A 7,577-nucleotide genomic window follows, 5' to 3' on the forward strand; every position below is an offset into this window, starting at 1 on the left:
GGATGATCCCGCTACTTTCATGGATCTCTCATATTTGTATCTAATTGACTGCTACTGTGTGACTGGTTCGGTCCAGTTATGTGTATATATGCTTTTGATCTGTGTGTACCTCATGCTTATAATTATATTTAATATTATCTTTGCACCCCCTAGATTGACCTAGATTAATGGAGGGCACACGTAGTGGCCGGGGACGTGGGCGCGGGCGTAGGTAACCCACGCCGGACAGGGGTGCTGGGGAAACCTCATCTGGACCTAATCCTGAACTGAGGGTTGATCCCAACATGCAAATAGCCGCTGCTATGCAGCAAATGACCAACCTGCTGGAACAAGTGGTCCAGCAACAAGGCCAAAACCCAAACCCTAATCCTGGAAACCCGGGCAATCATGTCGAAAGCGACGATAGGGCACTTGAGAGGTTCCAGAAGTTCGCACCACCGAAATTTATTGGGGAACCCGACCCGGATGTCGCCGAAAGGTGGCTCGAGAAGATGGTGGATATCTTCGCGACTCTGCATTACACCGAAGAAAGGCAGGTGACTTTTGCCATTTTTCAACTAGAAGGGGCGGCCCGTTCCTGGTGGAACATTATTCGGCAAAAATGGGAATAGGAACAAACGCCCAGGACTTGGGTGAATTTTATGCGGGAGTTCAACGCGAAATTCTTCCTTCCTCTAGTTCAGGAGCGGAAGGAAGATGAATTTATTCGGCTTCGTCAGGGGACCCAGTCTGTAGCGGAGTACGAAAGCCAATTCACCCGCCTATCCAAATTTGCGCCCGAACTCATCATGACCGAGCAACGAAGAATACGGCGATTTGTCCAGGGCATAAACGTAGAAATCCAGAAAGACCTCGCGGTAGACCAAATTAATGCTTTTAGCGAGGCCGTAGAGAAGGCGCAACGAGTAGAAAATGCTAGGCTGCAGGTGAAAAACTTTCAAGCCAAAAAATGGGCTTTCCTGGGAGTAGCTATGAGCATGAAGGTACAAGTACGCCCCCTAAGATTGGAAAGGGAAACGGAGGAGTACGACAACCAGGGGTGTCGCGTGATGTCTCTCAGGGGGGACCGGTCTCTGCTACTCGTGGTCCTTGCGGATATTGCGGAGGGCCAAGTCATACGGAGGCAAATTGTTGGAAGAAAGAGGGAAAATGTCTGCACTGCGGAAGTGCCGATCATCGGATTGCTGACTGCCCAATTCGATTCCGAAAAAGAAAAAGGACCCCGCAACCAACTAAGACTAACCCTGGACAGTCGGAAAAAGAAGGGACTGGATCCAAGGTACCGGCTCAGTTGTACTCTTTAGAACACCATCAGGATCCTGACTCGACTGAGGACGTAGAAGGTATGGTCTGTTGGATACCTTAGATTTTGATAGATTTCGTGGATAAGAAAATTTCGAGGGCGAAATTCTTTTAAGGGGGAGAGAGTGTGAGAGCCCGTAATTTTCCATTTTAGGGTTTTATTATATTCAATGGCTTGTTTTCTGCACTTTCTGTATTCGAAAAATTTTCTAGATAATTTTTATGAGTAAATAGAGTTTTTAGATGAGTTTTCTAGTATCGGTTAGGTTTTGAGAAATTAAGAGCGTATACCGGACGTGGGACCCGCTAGGGCGAAAAGTTCGGTAAAATTCGGCCAACTAGGGTAAGTTTTGGATACTGGAATTAATTACCGGGTGTTAAGAGATACGTAGAGTTTGCAATTTGGATTGATGTGAGAGGGAACAAAGGGATAGAGATGCATTAATAGAGTGACAAGTGTCACTTGGACATTGGTGGCACTTTTTGACTACTATTCCCACTTTTACCATTTGGTTAAAATAACTCAAAATTGACCACAAATTCACTCAAAATTTGCTCTTCATAGCCGGCCCTCTCCTCCAAGAAAGAAAGAAAGAAAACTCTTCAAATTCTTGCATCCATCTTGCTCAAATTCAACTAATCAACCACTTACTCTTACTTTTGTTCCATAGAAAACCTTAAGTGAGTGTTTGTGTGGGGTTTGGTGGAGTTGTTTGGAAAGCTAAGAGGACTTGTTGCTCTCTCTCTCTCGTTTCTAAGGTGAGTTATGAAGAACCACTCTCCTCCCTCTAATGATGCTTAATTTATGCTTAGTGGAGGTATAAGATGCAACTTTATGGATTATATTGTGATTTTTGGTTGAATTGATGAAGTTTTGTAATTATTGGGGATTTTTCTGTTTTAATATGAATATGATTGTGTGGCTATGTATGATGATTGGAAATGGTATGTAAGGGATCTAGGAGGTGGAAAAAGTGGTTAATTGCAAGCAATAGCTGTTTTGGAAAGAAATTGAAAACTTAGGGTTTCATTGTTCTTCATTCTGTCCGGTTTTGTAGCTCATAGTTAGAGGCCGAATTGGCCCTGTATTAAAACATGAAAGTTGTGGGGAATGATATTTTAGAGGTGCCTGCAAAATTTCAGGTCAATCGGAGTAGCGTAACTTGAGAAAAGTCGAAATTACCCTTGCTGTCCTGGTTTTACCCGAATTTGGGAATTGCTTCTGTAATTGGTTATTTTGGCTAGGAATGCTTCCGAATTGGTTGTTGAGGTCTTCTGATGAAATGTATCCCTTTTTCTTAGCTTTCATCTGGTTTTGGAATTTCTGGATTTGGACTTAAGTAGGCTGATTTATGATGTTTGCACTAGAATGCATTCTGTGAATCTGTTTTTGCAGTTCTGGTGTAGTAGATTGCATTTTTGACCTGGTTACACTTGAAACTGGGTTGAGTGACCTTCTGTACTATTGTAGCCCTATCTCTTAGCTTCGAAACAGTGGGTCTTGGACCTTCATCCGATAATCGTACTGCCTTTGGTGCCATTACCGCAAAATGACGTCAAAAACTATTTTTTTCAGGGTTAAAGCTAGTTCCATTTCCGGATTTTTCTGGTTTCCTCTATTGCTTGTGTGTGCTTATGGAACCCTATTTTGGTAGTATTTGGCATTGGTTTATGACTTGTAATCGAGTATTATTGTGTTTATTGGAATAGTTTAGGGCTTGACTTTCATATCCGGTCATTTCTTAGCTAAATTTTGTACTTGAATGCCATTAAGCCTAGTGAACGGCTTTTGGGAATGAGATTATTTTTGTACGAGATGTTGGGACTGATTTGAGGAAATAATGAAGCCATGATGGCTGGAAAATAGGTAAACACAAGGGGTATGCTGCCGAAATTTTACTTGAAGGCTAGTTGGATTTACTTGTGATTTGAGCGAAGGGCTTTTGGGTTGTTTGAGCCTAGGTTTTCATGTTACCTTTTCGTTTTCAAAAATCATGTTTTGCACCCTTGCTTTAGTAATTATTTGGCGAGGCATACGACTGGTAGTCGAGCCTCACATATACTCGATTTTTGAAAGTGGAACCTTCAATTATTTTTCTTGGATTATTTTAGGGTTTCTTGGTGATTAAAGCTCTCTTTTGGGAGGTATCTGTACTGACCCCGGTGAGTGTTCCACTACCTGCTACCCGTTATGTGAAATATCTGAATATCTGAAATACTTGATTTATGACTGTTGGAGCCAAATACTGTTTTGATAAAAAGGGAAGCGAGGGTGTACTTTATCACACTCGTTCTCTTGTCTGTTCATATGCCAATTTTGAACGCGTATCTGAATCTGTATCTGTTATTTGTATCTGGATCTGTATCTGTTCTGACGTCGTTTGGATGCTTGTATCCAACGACCTTTCTGTGACCTCTGAACTCAACACCTGTGGCCAGTTACTCGAGTAGGGCCGGCAAGGGTCTGGTCGATTAGATAACGAACCACGGAAGTCTGTTTTGGGATCTTTGGGTATTGAGACCCTTGATTCCGATATACTCGAGTATTACCATTTCTGATCTGATTGGATTTCGGGCCTGGTAGGGGTATGTGAGGTGAAAGGAATCGAAGAAAGTGGAGTCTACGGTATTGGTTACTTCTATAACGTTGACGGAGTGTCAACTATTATTTCGATCAAGCTTCGGTGATGCAAATGGGAATTGGGCTCCTGAGAGCCACCTGTATCCTTCCTATGTGAATCATTGGTTCCTTTCCTTTATATCTGGCATGTGTACCTGAATTGTTTAATGTGAAATGCCCTGATTTTACTGCTAAATGACTGGTACCTCATTGAGCGCAAGCTCACCCCTTTCTGTTCCTTTTGTTTTCTTTACAGGAAAACAAATACTTCTGGACTGGATTTGACAATTGGTTGCCGAATTGAGCTAGTTGGACATCTCTTTTGTATAGCTCATTGAGTGAAACCCTAAATGTACTTTTAGGGTCCATTTTCCTTTTGATTTGGCAAACCATACTTGTATCCACTTTTGAATCACTTTGGTATGCCACTTTGGATTGTATCTGCTAAATTTCAACATGTAAATATTTGATTGATGTTTGTTTGGGTTTTGACGTGTCGGTTACTATTCTGACCGACTCCGGTTTTATTTTTTTATTTTGACTTGGTTACGTGCGTTTGTATGTCCCGAAACGTATTAGATCGCTCTAAACTGAACGACTGAGTCCCGGCGAGAGCTGGGCAAGCGGTCCGCCGAACCCTTTGGTTCGCCTTAGGGTGAGGTGGGGCTGTCACAGGTGGTATCAGAGGCACTTCGCGTGGTCTCTGCGCCGAGTGAGCTTGGGGCCAAGTGGTGTTATGGTCCTGCTTTCGTGAATGCGTCGAAAGGTATAAGTGCTTTTTTGAGAGTGAGTTATGAACTGTGCATGTTATAAGTGTAAGGATCATTATCATGGGACTTGAGGAAGATAGGTATGTATGTCGGGTAGGAATCTTTAATATGGATGATTTACTCTTGGGACCGGCCGGCTCGAGTTGTGAATTATTTTATTTGGGATTCTAGTGCCCGGCTACTAACTCAATGAGAGCCTAGGTTAGAAAGGACTTAGGCGAACTAGAAAGGCGATTCTATGGAACTTCATATGGTCTGTTCGGGTGTGGTTAAGCGTGATCAACTTTGATTAAGATATAGATGGTGTTGTTGTCGTGGATGATGGATGGAGCTCTAGAGGGAAAAAGCTCTTCGTGAGTTATTTTTGTACTCGTGACCTAGTCTGTCTATAGTACTTTCGGATGATCCCGCTACTTTCATGGATCTCTCATATTTGTATCTAATTGACTGCTACTGTGTGACTGGTTCGGTCCAGTTATGTGTATATATGCTTTTGATCTGTGTGTACCTCATGCTTATAATTATATTTAATATTATCTTTGCACCCCCTAGATTGACCTAGATTAATGGAGGGCACACGTAGTGGCCGGGGACGTGGGCGCGGGCGTAGGTAACCCACGCCGGACAGGGGTGCTGGGGAAACCTCATCTGGACCTAATCCTGAACTGAGGGTTGATCCCAACATGCAAATAGCCGCTGCTATGCAGCAAATGACCAACCTGCTGGAACAAGTGGTCCAGCAACAAGGCCAAAACCCAAACCCTAATCCTGGAAACCCGGGCAATCATGTCGAAAGCGACGATAGGGCACTTGAGAGGTTCCAGAAGTTCGCACCACCGAAATTTATTGGGGAACCCGACCCGGATGTCGCCGAAAGGTGGCTCGAGAAGATGGTGGATATCTTCGCGACTCTGCATTACACCGAAGAAAGGCAGGTGACTTTTGCCATTTTTCAACTAGAAGGGGCGGCCCGTTCCTGGTGGAACATTATTCGGCAAAAATGGGAATAGGAACAAACGCCCAGGACTTGGGTGAATTTTATGCGGGAGTTCAACGCGAAATTCTTCCTTCCTCTAGTTCAGGAGCGGAAGGAAGATGAATTTATTCGGCTTCGTCAGGGGACCCAGTCTGTAGCGGAGTACGAAAGCCAATTCACCCGCCTATCCAAATTTGCGCCCGAACTCATCATGACCGAGCAACGAAGAATACGGCGATTTGTCCAGGGCATAAACGTAGAAATCCAGAAAGACCTCGCGGTAGACCAAATTAATGCTTTTAGCGAGGCCGTAGAGAAGGCGCAACGAGTAGAAAATGCTAGGCTGCAGGTGAAAAACTTTCAAGCCAAAAAATGGGCTTTCCTGGGAGTAGCTATGAGCATGAAGGTACAAGTACGCCCCCTAAGATTGGAAAGGGAAACGGAGGAGTACGACAACCAGGGGTGTCGCGTGATGTCTCTCAGGGGGGACCGGTCTCTGCTACTCGTGGTCCTTGCGGATATTGCGGAGGGCCAAGTCATACGGAGGCAAATTGTTGGAAGAAAGAGGGAAAATGTCTGCACTGCGGAAGTGCCGATCATCGGATTGCTGACTGCCCAATTCGATTCCGAAAAAGAAAAAGGACCCCGCAACCAACTAAGACTAACCCTGGACAGTCGGAAAAAGAAGGGACTGGATCCAAGGTACCGGCTCAGTTGTACTCTTTAGAACACCATCAGGATCCTGACTCGACTGAGGACGTAGAAGGTATGGTCTGTTGGATACCTTAGATTTTGATAGATTTCGTGGATAAGAAAATTTCGAGGGCGAAATTCTTTTAAGGGGGAGAGAGTGTGAGAGCCCGTAATTTTCCATTTTAGGGTTTTATTATATTCAATGGCTTGTTTTCTGCACTTTCTGTATTCGAAAAATTTTCTAGATAATTTTTATGAGTAAATAGAGTTTTTAGATGAGTTTTCTAGTATCGGTTAGGTTTTGAGAAATTAAGAGCGTATACCGGACGTGGGACCCGCTAGGGCGAAAAGTTCGGTAAAATTCGGCCAACTAGGGTAAGTTTTGGATACTGGAATTAATTACCGGGTGTTAAGAGATACGTAGAGTTTGCAATTTGGATTGATGTGAGAGGGAACAAAGGGATAGAGATGCATTAATAGAGTGACAAGTGTCACTTGGACATTGGTGGCACTTTTTGACTACTATTCCCACTTTTACCATTTGGTTAAAATAACTCAAAATTGACCACAAATTCACTCAAAATTTGCTCTTCATAGCCGGCCCTCTCCTCCAAGAAAGAAAGAAAGAAAACTCTTCAAATTCTTGCATCCATCTTGCTCAAATTCAACTAATCAACCACTTACTCTTACTTTTGTTCCATAGAAAACCTTAAGTGAGTGTTTGTGTGGGGTTTGGTGGAGTTGTTTGGAAAGCTAAGAGGACTTGTTGCTCTCTCTCTCTCGTTTCTAAGGTGAGTTATGAAGAACCACTCTCCTCCCTCTAATGATGCTTAATTTATGCTTAGTGGAGGTATAAGATGCAACTTTATGGATTATATTGTGATTTTTGGTTGAATTGATGAAGTTTTGTAATTATTGGGGATTTTTCTGTTTTAATATGAATATGATTGTGTGGCTATGTATGATGATTGGAAATGGTATGTAAGGGATCTAGGAGGTGGAAAAAGTGGTTAATTGCAAGCAATAGCTGTTTTGGAAAGAAATTGAAAACTTAGGGTTTCATTGTTCTTCATTCTGTCCGGTTTTGTAGCTCATAGTTAGAGGCCGAATTGGCCCTGTATTAAAACATGAAAGTTGTGGGGAATGATATTTTAGAGGTGCCTGCAAAATTTCAGGTCAATCGGAGTAGCGTAACTTGAGAAAAGTCGAAATTACC

Source organism: Coffea eugenioides, chromosome 8 (assembly GCF_003713205.1).
Source record: "Coffea eugenioides isolate CCC68of chromosome 8, Ceug_1.0, whole genome shotgun sequence".
In the NCBI taxonomy this organism is placed as follows: domain Eukaryota; kingdom Viridiplantae; phylum Streptophyta; class Magnoliopsida; order Gentianales; family Rubiaceae; genus Coffea; species Coffea eugenioides.